Raw genomic sequence first — 19,378 nt, forward strand, 5'->3', positions numbered from 1 at the left:
GATGATAGATATAGATAGATAGGCAGACAGACAAGCGATTCTTATGTCTAACATACTTGTGGAGGCAGATGGTTGACTAATCAGTATTTTAAAAGGTAAACAAATGTTATTTGTATATTATTCATCCTTCTATGGAGCTAATTTAAAAAGTCAAGTGTGTTCATTGTTTTCTAGAAATAAAGCATCAGAACAGACTTAATCTTGTCAAATCAAATGCCTGCTTGACTTTTCCACTTGAACGTTTCACAGAAATCAAAACTTTAACATCGTATAGTATATGGATCTCTTAATTGTTCCCTGTCTCATACTGGTCTTCTTCACCTAAGTAAATGGCATTACATTCCTCCAAGCTAGAAACCTAAAAGTTATCATCAATTCTGCCATGTCTCCTACCTTTACATCCAATCCATTAATACAACCTATGATTTTACCATCAAAATCTGTAGAATTTGAGCCATCAATTTCTATGTCCATTGACACTGTTCTCATACATACTACTATCATTTCTCTTTGCCATAGCATCCCTGTCTCCCTGTTTTCCAATCTTGTGTTTCCCAAAATCCATTCTACTCACAGAAACAAAAATTATCTCAAAGTATAAGTCAATTCACCTTATTCCACTGATTTAAACCCTTTGGTGGCTCCCCATTAGACTTAGATTAAAAGTCAAATTCTTTACTAAGGCTTAGAATTCTCTGTAGCAGGTAGCCCCTGCCAACTTTGCAACCTCATCTCCTGCACCTTTGCCCTTGCTCACTCTATTCCAGCCACTTGCATGACACTTTCTCTAGCATTTACCCATATGTTTATAAATAAACATCCTTCTACTTCTATTCATTCATTTTTAGATATTATCTATCAACTTCCTCTTATAAAAGATGAGACCACACTCTCTTACATTCCTTTCACTTCTTGTAAAGCACCAAACACTTTCCTGCTTCCTGTCCTTTATAGGTTCTGCTTCTTCTGTTAGGAATGCTCTTTCTACTACTACCATGCCAGTCTACATATAGCCAGCTCCTTAATTTTTAGGTCCAAGTTTAAATGTCATGTCCTCAAACAGATCTTCTCTAATGACCAATCTAAAAGATATTTGTTCCTTATTTTCTATCTTAGCTCCTTGTGTGCCTCCTTCTTTGCATTCAACACAATTTGCAATTCTTTTATTTGTATAGTCATTTTACATTTTCTTCTGTCTCCTTGACAGGAATGTAAGGTTAATGAAGAAGGTATCATGCTGTTCTCATTTTCCATCACATATTCACCATTTAGCACAGTGCCTGACACACATTGCAAGTGGTCAAATATTTTTCGATAAGTGAATAACTGAAAGCAATGTACCAAAATGTGAAAAGTCTGATTTGACATCTCCCATTACAAATGAAAAACAAACAAAAAACAGTTTAAAATCTATATAGTCTTTGTATTTGTGAAAAGCCACAGGTATACCAGTATTTCATAATACTCATCTTAATTCTGATCAAACCTATATTTGTTTTAGTGTATTTAATAATGTTCATAAAAAGAAAAACAAAAGTTTTCCAGAATCTAATTAAATATAATTGGACACAGGCACTAAACAAGTGTCACAGAGAAATATGTAATTCAAAGAATCTAAGAGAAAACTTTTATTTTATATGTAAGAGCAATTCTTCAAACAATTGAAAACTATATTTATTTAAAGGTAAATTTTTGGAGGTGGAGGTGCACGCCAAAAAATAAATAAACTCCTTAAGTTATAGGTTTTACTTTATTAATGAACAAATGTAATTTTCCTAAACAATGAAAAAAAGTAGTTTTCCTTGAAGAGAGCAAGTCTATTTTATGCCAGAAAATAAGTTTATGCTGGGTCCCTAAATGTCAATAAAAAAAAATATAATAGCACCATCAACATGATCAGGAGGCATTTGTTAACATGTCCAGTTGAACGTTATGATGTTATATAAATGAAATTTCTGGCTAATGGTCCATTACTCACCACAACAACTTCAGAAGAGTGCTTGCTTTCTGAAGAAACAGCATGCATACTTGACAACTTATTATTTTCTGTTCAGGAGTCAGATTCTGGAGGTCAGGCAACACTCCTATGCAGAACTTTTAAGTAAGAATCTCCCACTGACCAAAATCACCTTCACACAAAGAAAAATTCCATACAGCATAGGAAAAAGAACTATGCAAAAGGAGCAAAATATAAATCTGTATCTACTAATTATCACTTTATTGATCTACCTAAGAAGCAAAGGAAACATGACCTTTACTTTTCTCTGTATTTTTACCTTTCTTTTTAAATATTGTGCTTTTAATTAAATTAATGTATTCACATTATTTAAAAATCCAATAGTTCTATAAGGCTTATAACAGAAAAGAGTCATCCCCTACTCCTCTGCTCTACATTCCAGATTCCTCTCCCAATAGGAAATGTTTAACTATTTCTTTTGGTATTTACCTACATGATTGCTGATAACATGCTTATGTTTTTTTGATTTTCAGTTTTTATTATACTTTCTATCATCTTTCTGCTGTAAAAAACAAAGACTCATCACTCTTACACACACACACACTCTCCTTGTCCCATCCTCACCATAGATTTATATAATTATTTTGGGTTAAATCAAAAGTCAATGTTTGAATTATGTAATTACCAGGGCTATATAACTACTATTAACATCTGAGAGATGCAGGGTGCTATAATTACATTTTTTCTTCAGAATTTTTAGTTTTGTCCCCCTCTCCCATGACTTTCCATTTGTTTATCTGCTTTTCACCTTCCAAAATTGTGTTAACATTTCATCTGCTCTGCTGTTCACTATTTCCTATAGATTTATGTCTTTTTATCCTATTAGTGGAGTTAAGGAGGGACCAGAGATTAATGCATGTTTACTCTGCCATGTTTAACTGGAAGTTGGCAGTGATTTACTTGATAGACCAAGATAAACTGTACACAGAATCATTTCATGCCCTGCTTACCATTCTGAAATGAATTTGTCAATTATTGCCTGAACTCAACTGGTTCTAATAATGGCAAAGTTCTAAGTTAAAAATCCTTGTAAGGGTCAGTTATGTCTATCTTGTTCTTGGGTCATAGCCGTACCTTAACCTTCATCCCCAAGAGAGCTTACAAGTATGTTCTAGAGTCTATAGCAGGACCAAGTGAAGGATTATTTATAGTCCTTTTTACTTCCATCCTGCAGACTAAGAAGAGTTACAAATATGCTTTATAAAAAATAGATATAGTACCAATTACTAAGCAGGTAGCATGTTCTTAAACAACAGCCTGAGATTTCCATATCTTATCACCATTTTCAAGAGCTCCATTTCCCAGAACATGTGAAGTCCTATGACCAACCCAAGAATACATCCAATCCTCCAAATACTTGGCAGTTTCTCTTTCTTGAGTGTTTTGGGAGATGTGATTAAATACTCAGCAATGACAGCAAGACAGAAATTGAGGTAGTGTTAGTGTGCTTAGGGGCAGTACTGCCTGCTTCCTATTGTCTTGCTGAGTCAGAAAGGCAATGTAGAAACAATATAGGGCCGGAGACCTTCAAGATGGCAGAGGAGTAAGAAGTGGAGATCACCTTCCTCCTCACAAATACATTGGAAATACATCTACATGTGGAACAACTACAGAACACCTACTGGACGCTGGCAGGAGACCTCAGACTTCTCAAAAGACAGGAAACTCCCCACGTACCTGGTTAGGGCAAAAGAAAAAAAAGATAAAAGAATAGGGACAGGACCTGCACATCTGGGAGGGAGCTGTGAAGGCGGAAAAGTTTCCACACACTAGGAAGCCCCTTCACTGGCGGAGATGGTGTGGGGTGGGTGGGTGGGGGGAAGCTTTGCAGCCACAAGGAGAGCACAGCAATAGGGGTGCAGAGGGTAAAGTGGAGAGACTCCCTCACAGAGGATCAGTGCAGACCAGCACTCACCAGCATGAGAGGCTTGTCTGCTCAACAGCCGGGGTGGGTGGGGTCTGGGAGCTGAGGCTCTGGCTTCAAAGTTCAGATCCCAGAGAGAGGACAGGGGTTGGCTGCATGAGCACAGCCTGAAGGGGGCTAATGTACAACAGCTAGCCGGGAGGGAGTCCAGGACAAAGTCTGGAACTGCCTAAAAGTCAAGAGGCCATTTTTTCCGGGTGCACGAGGAGAGGGGATTCAGAGCACTGCCTAAACAAGTTCCAGAGACAGGCGCCAGCCGTGGATAGCAGCGCAGACACCAGAGACGGGCATGAAACGCTAAGGCTGCTGCTGCAGCTACCAAGAAGCCTGTGTGCAAGCACAGGTCACTATCCACACCTCCCCTCATGGGAGGCTATGCAGCCTGCCACTGCCAGGGTTCCATGATCCAGGGACAACTTCCCCGGGAGAACACGGCACAACTCAGGCTGGTGCAACATCACACTGGCCTCTGCAGCCACAGGCTCGCCCGCATTCTATAACACTCCCTCCCCCCGGCTTGAGTGAGACAGAGCCCGCTAACCAGCTGCTCCTTTAACCCCCTCCTGTCTGGGCGAAGAACAGAGGCCCTCAGGAGACCTACACGCAGAGGTGCGACCAAATCCAAAGCTGAACTCCAGGAGCTGTGCAAACAAAGAAGAGAAAGGGAAATTTCTCCCAGCACCCTCAGGAGCAGTGGATTAAATCTTCACAGTCAACTTGATGTACCCTGCATCTCTGGAATACCTGAATAGCCAACGAATCATCCCACAATTGAGGTGGTGGTCTTTGGGAGTAACTGTAGACGTGGGGTTTGCTTTCTGCATGTAATTTGTTTCTGATTTTATGTTTATCTTAGTTTAGTATTTAGAGTTTATTATCATTGGTAGATTTGTTTATTGATTTGATTGCTCTCTTCCTTTATATATATATATTTTTTTTTCATTTTCTCCTTTTGTCAGTGTGTATGTGTATGCTTCTTTGTGGGATTATGTCTGTATAGCTTTGTTTTCATCATTTGTCCTAGGGTTCTGTCTGTCCATGTTTTAAAATTTTTTTAGCACAGTTTTAGCACTTGCTATCATTTGTAGACATGTTTTTTGGTTTGGTTGCTCTCTTCTTTCTTTTTTTATTACTTTTTAATTATCTTATTTTTAATAATTTAAAAAAAATTATATTTTAATAATTTTGTTTTATTAAATTTTCTTTCTTCTTTTTTTTCTGCCTTTTCTGCAGAGCTGTGTCACTGACAGGGTCTTGGTGCTCCGGTTTGGAGCGGGCCTGCTTCCCTCTGAGAGGGGAGAGCTGAGTTCAGGACATTGGTCCACCAGAGACATCCTGGCTCCACAGAATATCAAATGGCAAAAGCTTTCCCAGAGATATCCATCTCAAAACTAAGACCAGCTCCAATCAAGGACCAGCAAGCACCAGTGCTGGACACCCTATGCCAAAGAACTAACAAGACAGGAACACAACCCTACCCATTAGTGGAGAGGCTGCCTAAAATCATAATAAGGTCACAGGCACCCCAAAACACACCACCAGACGTGGTCCTGCCCACCAGAAGACAATATCCAACTTCATCCACCAGAACACAGGCACCAGTCCCCTCCACCAGAAAGCCTACACAACCCACTGAACCAAACTTAGCCACTGGGGGCAGACACCAAAAACAATGGAAACTACGAAACTGTAGCCTGTGAAAAGGAGACCCCAAACACAGTAAGTTAAGCAAAATGAGAAGACAGAGAAATATACAGCAGATGAAGGAGCAAGGTAAAAACCGAAGAAACCAAACAAAAGAAGAGGAAATAGGCAGTCTACCCGAAAAATAATTCAGAGTAATGATAGTAAAGATGATCCAACACCTTGGAAATAGAATGGAGAAAATACAAAAATGTTTTAGAAGGACCTAGAAGAAATAAAGAGCAAACAAACAATGAAGAACAACACAATAAATGAAATTTAAAATGCTCTAAAATGAATCAATAGCAGAATAACTGAGGCAGAAGAATGGATAAGGGCCCTGGAACATAAAATAGTGGAAATAACTACCAAAGAGTAGACAAAGATAAAAGAATGAAAAGAATTGAGGACACTCTCAGAGAACTCTGAGCCAACATTAAACACACCAACATAGGAATTATAGGGGTCCAAGAAGAAGACAAAAAGAAAGGTACTCAGAATATATTTGAGGAGATTATAGTTGAAAACTTCTCTAACATGGGAAAGGAAATATTCAATCAAGTCCAGGAAGCGCAGAGAGTCCCATACAGGATAAATCCAAGGAGAAACATGACAAGACACATATTAATCAAACTATCAAAAATTAAATACAAAGAAAAATATTAAAAGTAGCAAGGGAAAAACAACAAATAACATACAAGGGAATCCCAATAAGGTTAACAGCTGATCTTTCAATAGAAACTCTGCAAGCCAGAAGGGAGTGGCAGGACATATTTAAAGTGATGAAAGGGAAAAACCTACAACCAAGACTACTCTACCCAGCAAGGATCTCGTTCAGATTCAATGGAGAAATTAAAACTTTTACAGACAAGCTAAGAGAATTTAGCACCACCAAATCAGCTTTACAACAAATGCTAAAGGAACTTCTTTGGGCAGGAAACACAACAGAGGAAAAAGACCTACAATAACAAACCCAAAACAATTAAGAAAATGGTAATAGGAACATACATATTGATAACTACGATAAATGTAAATGGATTAAATGCTCCAACCAAAATGCATAAACTGGCTGAATGGATATAGAAACAAGACCCGCATATATTCTGTCTACAAGAGACCCACTTCAGACCTAGGGAAACACACAGACTGAAAGTGAGGGGTTGGAAAAAGATATTCCATGCAAATGGAAATCAAAAGAAAGCTGGCATAGCAATTCTCATATCAGACAGAATGGACTTTAAAATAAAGACTATTACAAGAGACAAAGAAGGACACTACACAGTGATCAAGGGATCAATCCAAGAAGAAGATATAACAATTGTAAATATTTAGGCACCCAAAATAGGAGCATCTCAATACATAAGGCAAATGCTAACAGCCATAAAAAGGGAAATCGACAGTAACACAATCAGAGTAGGGGACTTTAACATGCCACTTTCAGCAAGGGACAGATCATCCAAAATGAAAATAAATAAGGAAACACAAGCTTTAAATGATACATTAAACAAGATGACCTTAATTTTTATTTATAGGACATTCCATCCAAAGACAATAGAATACTTTCTTCTCAAGGGCTCATGGAACATTATCCAGGATAGATAATATCTTGGGTCACAAATCAAGTCTTGGTAAATTTAAGAAAACTGAAATCATATCAAGTATCTTTTCTGACAACAATGCTATGAGACTAGATATCAATACAGGAAAAGATCTGTAAAAAATACGAACACATGGAGGCTAAACAATACACTACTAAATAACCAAGAGATCACTGTAGAAAACAAGAGGAAATCAAAAAATACTTAGAATATTATGACAATGAAAACACCACAACCCAAAACCTATGGGAGGCAGCAACAGCAGCTCTTAGAGGGAAGTTTACAGCAATACAATCCTACCTCAAGAAACAAGAAACATCTCAAATGAGCAACCTAACCTTACACCTAAAGCAATTAGAGAAAGAAGAACAAAAAACCCCAAAGTTAGCAGAAGGAAAGAACTCATAAAGACCAGTTCAGAAATCAATGAAAAACAAATGAAGGAAAAAATAGCAAAGATCAATAAAACTAAAAGCTGCTTCTTTGAGAAGATAAACAAAATGGATAAACTATTAGCCGGACTTATCAAGAAAGAAAAGGGAGAGGACTCAAATCAATAGAATTAGAAATGAAAAAGGAGAAGTAAAAATTGAAACTGCAGAAATACAAAGCATCCTAAGAGACTACTACAAGGAACTCTATGCCAAGAAAATGGAAAACCTAGAAGATATGGACAAATTCTTAGAAAGGTATAACTTTCCAAGACTGAGCCAGGAAGAAATAGGAAATATGAACCGACCAAACACGGCATTGAAATTGAAAGTATGATTAACAATCTGCCAACAAACAAACAGCCAGGACAAGATGGCTTCACAGGAGAATTCTATCAAATATTTAGAGAAGAACTAACACCAATCTTTCTCAAACTCTTCCAAAAAATTGCAGAGGAAGGAACACTCCCAAACTCATTCTACGAGGCCACCATCACCCTGATACCAAAACCAGACAAAGATACTACAAAAAAAGAAAATTACAGACCAATATCATTGATGAATATAGATGTAAAAATCCTCAACAAAATACTAGCAAACACAATCCAACAACACATTAAAAGGATCATACACCATGATTAAGTGGGATTTATCCCAAGGATGAACGGATTCTTCAGTATATGCAAATCAATCAGTGTGATACAACATATTAACAAATTGAAGATGAAAAAAACAAATGATCATCTCAATAGATTGAGAAAAAGCTTTTGACAAAATTCAACACCCATTTATGATAAAAACTCTCCAGAAGTATGCATAGAGGGAACTTACCTCAACATAATAAAGGCCATATATGACAAACCCACAGCAAACATTCTCAATGCTGAAAAACTGAAAGCATTTCCTCTAAGATCAGGAACAAAACAAGGATGTCCACTCTCGCCACTATAATTCAACATAGTTTTGGAAGTCCTAGCCAAAGCAATCAGAGAAGAAAAAGAAATCAAAGGAATGCAAACTGGAAAAGAAGAAGTAAAGCTGTCCCTCTTTGCAAATGACATGATACTATACACAGAGAATCCTAAAGATTCCACCAGAAAACTACTAGGGCTAATCAATGAATTCGGTAAAGTTGCAAGATAGAAAATTAATGCACAGAAATCTCTTGCATTCCTATACACTAGTGATGAAATATCTGAAAGAGAAATTAATGAAACACTCCCATTTACCATTGCAAGAAAAAGAATAAAATACTTAGGAATAAACCTACCTAGGGAAAAAAAAAGACCTGTATGCAGAAAACTATAAGAAACTGATAAAGGAAATTAAAGCTGATACAAACAGATGGAGAGATATACCATGTTCTTGCACTGGAAGAATCAATATTGTGAAAATGACTATACTACCCAAAGCAATCTATAGATTCAATGCAATCCCTAACAAATTATCAATGGCATTTTTCACAGAACTAGAAGAAAAAATTTCACAATTTGTATGGAAACACAAAAGACCACGACTAGCCAAAGCAATCTTGAGAAAGAAAAACAGCACTGGAGGAATCAGGCTCCTGGACTTCAGACTATACTACAAAGCTACAGTAATCAAGACAATATGGTACTGGCACAAAAACAGAAATATAGATCAGTGGACCCGGATAGAAAGCCCATAGATAAACCCATGCACATATGGTCACCTTATTTTTGAGAAAGAAGGCAAGAATATACAATGGAGAAAAGACAGCCTCTTCAATAAGTGGTGCTGGGAAAACTGGACAGCTAAGCTACATGTAAAAGAATGAAATTAGAACACTCCATAACACCATACACAAAAATAAACTCAAAATGGATTAAAGACCTAAATGTAAGACCAGACACTCTAAAACTCTTAGAGGAAAACATAGGCAGAACACTCTATGACATATATCACAGCAAGATCCTTTTTGACCCACCTCCTAGAGAAATGGAAATAAAAACAAAAATAAAACAATGGAACCTAAAGAAACTTAAAAGTTTTTGCACAGCAAAGGAAACCATGAATAAGATGAAAAGACAACCCTCAGAATGGGAGAAAATATTTGCAAATGAAGCAACTGACAAATGATTAATCTACAAAATTTACAAGCAGCTCATGCAGCTTAATATCAAAAAGACAAAGAGCCCAATCAAAAAATGGGCAGAAGAGCTAAATAGACATTTCTCCAAAGAAGATATACAGATTGTCATCAAACACATTAAAGTATGCTCAACATCACTAATCATTAGAGAAATGCAAATCAAAACTACAATGAGGTATCACCTCACACCAGTCAGAATGGCCATCATCAAAAAATCTACAAACAATAAATGTTGGAGAAGGTGTGGAGAAAGTGGAACCCTCTTGCACTGTTGGTAGGAATGTAAATTGTTACAGCCACTATGGAGAACAGTATGGAGGTTACTTACAAAACTAAAAATAGAACTACTGTACAACCCAGCAATCCCACCACTGGGCATATACCCTGAGAAAACCATAATTCAGAAAGAGATGTGTACCACAGTGTTCATTGCAGCACTATTTATAATAGCCAGGACATGGAAGCAACCTATATGTCCATCGACACATGAATAGATAAAGAAGATGTGGCACATATATATAATGGAATATTACTCAGTCATAGTAAGAAAGGAAATTGAGTTATTTGTAGTGAGGTGGATGGACCTATAGTCTGTCATACAGAGTGAAGTCATAAAGAAAAAACAAACAGCATATGCTAAGACATATATATGGAATCTAAAAAAAAAAAGGTTCTGAAGAACATAGGGGCAGGACAGGAATAAAGATGCAGATGTAGAGAATGGACTTGAGGACACGGGGAAGGGGAAGGAAGGTACCTCAAAGCAATTATTAGACACAAAATATATATAACACATTAGGAGTTACTGTTGCTTTTTATTTGCCAAGGAGACATCTGATATATGTACACACAGACAAACTATGTCATCACTCATATTGCTAAAATACTTTCATATCAAGCCCTCAGTATGGTACAGGAAAATTTATGACAACTACCCATTTTTAGATGTCCCTTTTGGCTTTTCAATTCTACACCAGTAGCTTTTTCTTTACTAATGTTACATGACAGTAGTAGCACTGGCTGTTTCAAATTTGCAGAGGAGAAAATAAAAGAATACTCTATGACCTTTTTGAAACATCAGAAAGATTTTAAATGCTCTCATTTTTATTGCTGACAACACTCTTAAATTCTTATTTATTCTCAAGGATGATTAAAATCAGGTATGTTCGTTTTTGTTGCTTTTTCAAAATGTGATTTATGGACTATAAACATTAGAATCAACTCAAGTGCTTGGTAAATAGGTCACATCCTAGGCCTATGGAATCAGATAGTCCAGGGATGAGGCAATGGAGTTTGTATAGTTACAAAGCCCCCCCAGGTGAGTCTCATGTACTAAAGTTTAAGAAATACCATGAGACCCTTTCAAGAAACCACTCTGTGATGTAGAAAAACCATAGTTTTCTTCCTAGCCCCACCCTCAAATGGAACACGTTTAACAGTAAGTAGAGTTACCACTTACTGAGTGCTTCGTACATGCCAGACACTATTTTATGATCTCTATATGCATTATCTCACTTAATCCTCAAAAACCTTACTAGGTAAAGACTACTATTGTTTTCAAGTGAGGAGATTGAGGCTCAAAGGATTTAAGTACATTTCCTAAGGTTGTAGCATCAGTAAGAGGTAGAAACAGTATTTGAACATAACTGGATGAATGAACCCACTCTCTTCACCGAAGGATACATGAAAATTAGAATTTCCAAGAACTTAAGATGTTCAAAGGAGGTACTTAGTAAATTGTAACTCTTAGTTGGTTTATACGATTTGAAACAGAATCCCACTCAGTAGCTAGGGGTACAGGAGATAAGGAGCTTACACAGAGTTCATCTGCATTATCACAAATACACCTGTCTCAGAAAAAAAATTACTCAAGATTTTGTTGACAGGACTGGCAACGCAGGGACTGATAGGTACAAATTAAATCACAGTAGACCCTTCTCATACATGGACTTAATATTTTATTTTTGTCTCTTCACATGCAGGTCTGTGACACATAATAATTTGTAATGGAGATCATGCAAAATTATCATAGGTTTGTGAATATGAAATAATAATATATATAAAGTATCATTAACTGAGAGGCAGGTATGTGGGAGCAAGTCACATAGCTAGTGAGTAAATAAAACTAACAACCTAAGGTCGATATCACATTTAGTAGTATCCAAGAATTTAGGGAACCCCAAGTTCTTATAACCCATCTCTTGTGGCTATAAATGTTATTTTATGGAAATCATGAAAAGAAAGACTACATTGAAGACAAGCTCAACAAGAGAGGCTTTGCTATGTCTATATTTTCACTTATGTCTTAAACACAGTAAAAGAGTAGAACATGTAAAAAGGAAAATGGAGGGCATATCAAGAGACATCAACACCACTGGAAAATTTTTCATTGGCCTTGGCTATAGCATGAGGAAATGAGATTAGGCTAGCATATGAGAACAAAAACCAGATGTTTAAAAATGAAAGGTATCAACACATTGGGGAAAGGACAGTTGTGCATCTACTATGTAATAGTCCCTATACTGAGACACTAGCCTTATCTAATCTTCACACTGAAAATTTTGATGTAAGTCTCATTTTTTTTTTACTCTGTTTTTGGTCAAATCAGTCATACAATCAACTGGGTCATTCCATCACTGAATGACTTGAATAATATATATATATATATATATATATATATATATATATATATATATATATATATATATATATATATTTATACAGCAGATTCTTATTAGTTATCAATTTTATACACATCACTGTATACATGTCAATCCCAATCGCCCAATTCATCACAGCACCACCCCCAACACCCCTCCGCATTACCCCCTTGGTGTCCATACGTCTGTTCTCTACATCTGTGTCTCAATTTCTGCTCTGCAAACCAGTTCATCTGTACCATTTTTCTAGGTTCCACATACATGTGTTAATATACGGTGTTTGTTTTTCTCTTTCTGACTTAGTTCTCTCTGTATGACAATCTCTAGATCCATCCACGTCTCAACAAATGACCCAATTTTGTTCCATTTTATGGCTGAGTAATATTCCATATGTATCACATCTTCTTTATCCATTTGTCTGTCAATGGGCATTTAAGTTGCTTCCATGACTTGGCTATTGTAAATAGTGCTGCGATGAACATTGGGGCACATGTGTCTTTTTGAACTATGGTTTCCTCAGGGTATATGCCCAGTAGTGGGATTGCTGGATCATATGGTAATTCTATTTTTAGTTTTCTAAGGAACCTCCATACTGTTCTCGATAGTGGCTCTATCAATTTACATTCCCACCAACAGTGCAAGAGGGTTCCCTTTCCTCCACACCCTCTCCAGCATTTGTTGTTTGTAGATTTTCTGATGATGCCCATTCTAACTGGTGTGAGGTGATACCTCATTGTAGTTTTGGTTTGCGTTTCTCTAATAATTAGTGGTGTTGAGCATTCTTTCATGTGTTTGTTGGCAGTCTGTATGTCTTCTTTGAAGAAATGTCTATTTAGGTCTTCTGCCCATTTTAGCATTGGGTTTTCATTTGTTTTTTTTTTAACATCTTTATTGGAATATAATTGCTTTACAATGATGTGTTAGTTTCTGCTTTATAACAAAGTGAATCAGTTATACATATACATATGTTCCCACATCTCTTCCTTCTTGCATCTCCCTCCCTCCCACCCTCCCTATCCCACCCCTCTAGGTGGACACAAACCACCGAGCTGATCTCCCTGTGCTATGCGGCAGCTTCCCACTAGCTAGCTATTTTACGTTTGGTAGTGTATCAAAACTACAATGAGATATATACACTACCTCATTGTAGTTTTAATTTGTATTTCTCTAATAATTAGTGATGTTGAGCAGCTTTTCATGTGCTTCTTGGCCATTTGTATGTCTTCTTTGGAGAAATGTCTATTTAGGTCTTCTGCCCATTTTTGGATTGGGTTGTTTGTTTTTTTAATATTGAGCTGCATGAGCTGTTTATATATTTGGGTGATGAATCCTTTGTCCGTTGATTCATTTGCAAATATTTTCGCCCATTGCGAGAGTTGTCTTTTCGTCTTGTTTATGGTTTCCTTTGCTGTGCAAAAGCTTTGAAGTTTCATTAGGTCCCATTTGTTTATTTTTGTTTTTATTTCTATTACTCTAGGAGGTGGATCAAAAAAGATCCTGCTGTGATTAATGTCAAAGAGTGTTCTTCCTATGTTTTCCTCTAAGAGTTTTATAGTGTCGAGGCTTACATTTGGGTCTTTAATCCATTTTGAGTTTATTTTTGTGTATGGTGTTAGGGAGTGTTTAATTTCATTCTTTTACATGTACCTGTCCAGTTTTCCTACCACCACTTATTGAAGAGATTGTCCTTCCTCCATTGTATATCCTTACCTCCTTTGTCATAGATTAGTTGACCACAGGTGCATGGGTTTATCTCTGGGCTTTCTACCTTGTTCCATGGATCTATGTTTCTGTTTTTCTGCCAATACCATATTGTCTTAATTACCATAGCTTTGTAGTATAGTCTGAAGTCAGGGAGCCTGATTCCTCCAGTGCTGTTTTTCTTTCTCAAGATTGCTTTGGCTAGTCGTGGTCTTTTGTGTTTCCATACAAATTGTGAAATTTTTTGTTCTACTTCTGTGAAAAATCCCACTGGTAATTTGATAGGGATTGCATTGAATCTGTAGATTGCTTGGGGTAGTATAGTCATTTTCACAATATAGATTCTTCCAATCCAAGACCATGGTATATCTCTCCATCTTTTGGTATCATCTTTAATTTCTTTCATCAGTGTCTTATAGTTTTCTGCATACAGGTCTTTTGTCTCCTTAGGTAGGTTCATTCCTAGGTATTTTATTCTTTTCATTGCAATGGGAGTGTTTCCATAATTTCTCTTTCAGATTTTTCATCATTAGTGTGTAGGAATGCAAGAGATTTCTGTGCATTAATTTAGTATCCTGGAACTTTACCAAATTTATTGATTAGCTCTAGTAGTTTTCTGGTGGCATCTTAAGGATTCTCTATGTATAGTATCATGTCATCTGCAGACAGTGACAGTTTCACTTCTTTACCAATTTGTATTCATTTTCCTTCTTTTTCTACTCTGATTGCTGGGGCTAGCACTTCCAAACCTATGGTGAATAATAGTGGTGAGAGTGCACATCCTTGTCTTCTTCCTGATCTTAGAAGAAATGCTTTCAGGTTTTTGCCATTGAAAATGATGTTTTCTGTGGGTTTGTCATATATGGCCTTTATTATGTTGAGGTAGGTTCCCTCTATGCCTACTTTCTGGAGAGTTTTTGTCATAAATCGGTGTTGAATTTTGTCAAAAGCTTTATCTGCATCTATTGAGATGATCATATGGTTTTTATTCTTCAATTTGTTAATATGCTGTATCACATTGATTGATTTGTGTATATTGAAGAATCCTTGCCTCCCTGGGATAAATCCCACTTGGTCATGGTGTATGATCCATTTCATGTGTTGTTGGATTCTGTGTGCTAGTATTTTGTTGAGGATTTTTGCATCTATATTTACCAGTGATATTGGTCTGTAATTTTCTTTTTTTTGTAGTGTCTTTGTCTAGTTTTGGTATCAGGGTGATGGTGGCCTCATAGAATGAGTTTGGGAGTGTTCCTTCTTCTGCATATTTTTGAAAGAATTTGAGAAGGATGGGTGTTAGCTCTTCTCTAAATGTTTGACAAAATTCACCTGTGAAGCCATCTGGTCCTGGACTTTTGCTCGTTGGAAGATTTTAAATCACATTTTCAATTTCATTACTTGTAATTGGTCCGTTCATATTTTCTATTTCTTCTTGGCTCAGTCTGGGAAGGTTATACCTTTCTAAGAATTTGTCCATTTCTTCCAGGTTGCCCATTTTCTTGGCATAGAGTTGCTTGTAGTAGTCTCTTAGGATGCCTTGTATTTCTGCAGTGTCTGTTTTAACTTCTCCTCTTTCATTTCTAATTTTATTGATTTGAGTCCTCTCCCTCCTTTTCTTGATGAGCCTGGCTAATGGTTTATCAATTTTGTTTATCTTCTCAAAGATCCAGCTTTTAGTTTTATTAATCTTTGCTATTGTTTCCTTTGTTTCTATTTCATTTATTTCTGATCTGATTTTTATGATTTCTTTCCTTCTGCTAACTTTGGGTTTTGTTTGTTCTTCTTTCTCTAATTCCTTTAGGTGAAAGGTTAGATTGTTTATTTGAGATTTTTCTTGTTTCTTGAGGTAGGCTTTTATAGCTATAAACTTCCCTCTTAGAACTGCTTTTGCTGCATCCCATAGGTTTTTGACCATCGTGTTTTCATTGCATTTGTCTGTAGGTATTTTTTGATTTCCTCTTTGATTTCTTCAGTGACCTCTTGGTTATTTAGTAACGTATTGTTTATCTTCCATGTGTTTGTGCTTTTTATGGTTTTTTTCCCTGTAATTCATTTCTAATCTCATAGTGTTGTGGTCAGAAATGATGCTTGATATGATTTCAATTTTCTTAAATTTACTGAGCCTTGATTTGTGTCCCAAGTTGTGATGTATCCTGGAGAATGTTCTGTGCACACTTGAGAAGAAAGTGTAATGTGCTGTTTTTGAATGGAATGTCTTATAAATATCAATTAAATCAATCTGGTCTATTGTGTCATTTAAAGCTTCTGTTTCCTTATTTATTTTGACTTTGGATGATGTGTCCATTGGTGTAAGTGAGGTGTTAAAGTCCTCCAGTATTATTTTGTTACTGTCGATTTCATCTTTTAGAGCTGTTAGCAGTTGCCTTATGCATTGAGGTGCTCCTATATTGGGTGCATATATATTTATAATTGTTATATCTTCTTCTTGGATTGATCCCTTGATCATTATGTATTGTCCCTCCTTGTCTCTTGTAACATTCTTTATTTTAAAGTCTATTTTATCTGATATGAGTGCTGCTACTCCAGCTTTCTTTTGATTTCCATTTTCATGGAATATCTTTTTTCATCCACTCACTTTCAGTCTGTATGTGTCCCTAGGCCTGAAGTGGATCTCTTGTAGACAGCATATATATGGGTCTTGTTTCTGTATCCATTCCACAAGCCTGTGTCTTTTGGTTGGAGCATTTAATCCACTCACGTTCAGGGTAATTATCAATATGTATGTTCCTATTCCCATTTTCTTAATTGTTTTGGGTTTGTTTTTGTAGGTCCTGTTCTTCTCTTGTTTCCCACTTAGAGAAGTTCCTTTAGCATTTGTTGTCGAGCTGGTTTGGTGGTGCTAAATTCTCTTAGCTTTTGCTTGTCTGTAAAGCTTTTGATTTCTCCATCGAATCTGAATGTGATCCTTGCCGGGTAGAGTAATCTTGATTGTAGGTTCTTCCCTTTCATCACTTTAAGTATATCATGCTACTCCCTTCTGGCATGTAGAGTTTCTGCTGAGAAATCTGCTGTTAACCTTATGGGAGTTCACTTGTACGTTATTTTTCATTTTTCCCTTGCTGCTTTCAATAATTTTTCTTTGTCTTTAATTATTGCCAATTTGAATACTATGTGTCTTGGTGTGCTTCTCCTTGGGTTTATCCTGTATGGGACTCGCTGCACTTCCTGGATTTGGGTGGCTATTTCCTTTCCTATGTTTGGGAAATTTTCCACTATAATCTGTTCAAATATTTTCTCTGGTCCTTTCTCTCTCTCTTCTCCTTCTGGGACCCCTATAATGCAAATGTTGTTGTGTTTAATGTTCTCCCAGAGGTCTCTTAGGCTGTCTTCATTTCTTTTCATTCTTTTTTCTTTATTCTGTTTCACAACAGTGAATTCCATCATTCTGTCTTCCAGGTCACTTATCCATTCTTCTGTCTCAGTTATTCTGCCATTGATTCCTTCTTGTGTATTTTTCACTTCAGTTATTGTATTGTTCATCTCTGTTTGCTTGTTATTAATTCTTCTAGGTCTTTGTTAAACATTTCTTGCATCTTCTCGATCTTTGCCTCCATCTTTTTCTGAGGTCCTGGATCATCTTCACTATCATTATTCTGAATTATTTTTCTGGAAGTTTGCATACTTCCACTTCATTTAGTTGTTTTTCTGTGGTTTTATCTTGTTCCTTCATCTTGTACTTAGTCCTCTGCCTTTTCATCTTGTCTATCTTTCTGTGAATGTGGTTTATGTTCCAAAGTCTACAGGATTGTAGTTCCTCTTGCTTCTCCTGTCTGTCCTCTGGTGGATGAGGCTATCTAACAGGCTTGTGCAAGTTTCCTGATGGGAGGGACTGGTCCAAAGATATAATGTTGAAAGAAGCAAAAAAGAACAACTCACCACATACAAGGGAACTCCAGTTAGATTATCAGTGAATTTTTCAACAAAATCCTTGCAGGCCAGAAGAGAGTGGGATGATGTATTCAAATTTCTGAATAAAAAAAATAACAAAACCCCTGCTAACCAAGAATACTATATCCAGCAAAATTATCCTTCACCAATGAAGGAAAAATGAAGACTTCCCCAGATAAACAAAAGCTGTGTGAGTTCATTATCACTAGACTTGCCTTTTTAGGAAAGCTAAAGGGAATCCTATAAGTTAAAATAAAATTATACTATATAGCCATATGAAACCATATGAAAATATAAAGCTCAATGGTAAAGGTAGATATATAGACAAGTACAGAATACTGTGATACTATAATGGTAGATCACAGATCACTTTTAGTTCTGCTATAGAAATTAGAAGACAAGAGCATAAAAATAACTATAATTATTAAACTATGATAATGGATACAGAATATATAAAGATATAATTTGTGACATTCTTAACATAAAGTAGAATGGAGATGTGAAAAGAGTAGAGTTTTTTAATACAATGGCAATTAATTTGTTATCAGCTTGAGAAAGATTGTTACAACTCTTAAGTAGTTTCACGTAAGCTCCATAGGAACTATCCACAAAGAAATTATCAAAAAGATATACAGGTGCTTCCCTAGTGGCGCAGTGGTTGAGAGTCCACCTGCCGATGCAGGGGACACGGGTTTGTGCCCTGGTCCGGGAAGATTGCACATGCCGTGGAATGGCTGGGCCCATCAGTGAGAGGCCCGTGTACTGCAAAAAACAAAACAAAACAAACAAAAAAATAAAACAAAAAAAGATATACAAAAGAAAATGAGAAAGGAATCAAAGCATGTCAATATAAAAAAATCAACAAAACACAAAGTAAAGCAGCAAAAGAAGAAAATAGAGACAAATAGGTATAATAGGAACAACAAAATGCAATAGTAATGCCTTCCCTATAAGGAATAATTTTAAATATAAATGGATTAAGTTCCCCAATCTATAGATACAGAGTAACTGAATGGATTAAAAAAACAAGATGCCACTAAATACTATCTACAAGAAACTCACTTCAGATATGAAGATCCACATAGGCTGAAAGCGAAATTATGTAAAATGATATTTCATGCAAATAGTAATGAAAAGAGAACGGGATGGCCACACTTATATCTGAAAAAAATTGACATTAAGCCAGAAATTGTCATAATAAAAAAGAAGATCATTACATAATGATAAAAGGTCAATTCACCAGGAAGATATATAAATTATAAATATATATATACACCTAATAGCAGAACACCCAAATATATGAAGCAAGCACTGACAGAACTGAAGGGAGAAATAGAATGAA

This window comes from Pseudorca crassidens, chromosome X (genome assembly GCF_039906515.1).
Source record: "Pseudorca crassidens isolate mPseCra1 chromosome X, mPseCra1.hap1, whole genome shotgun sequence".
Taxonomy (NCBI): Eukaryota; Metazoa; Chordata; class Mammalia; order Artiodactyla; family Delphinidae; genus Pseudorca; species Pseudorca crassidens.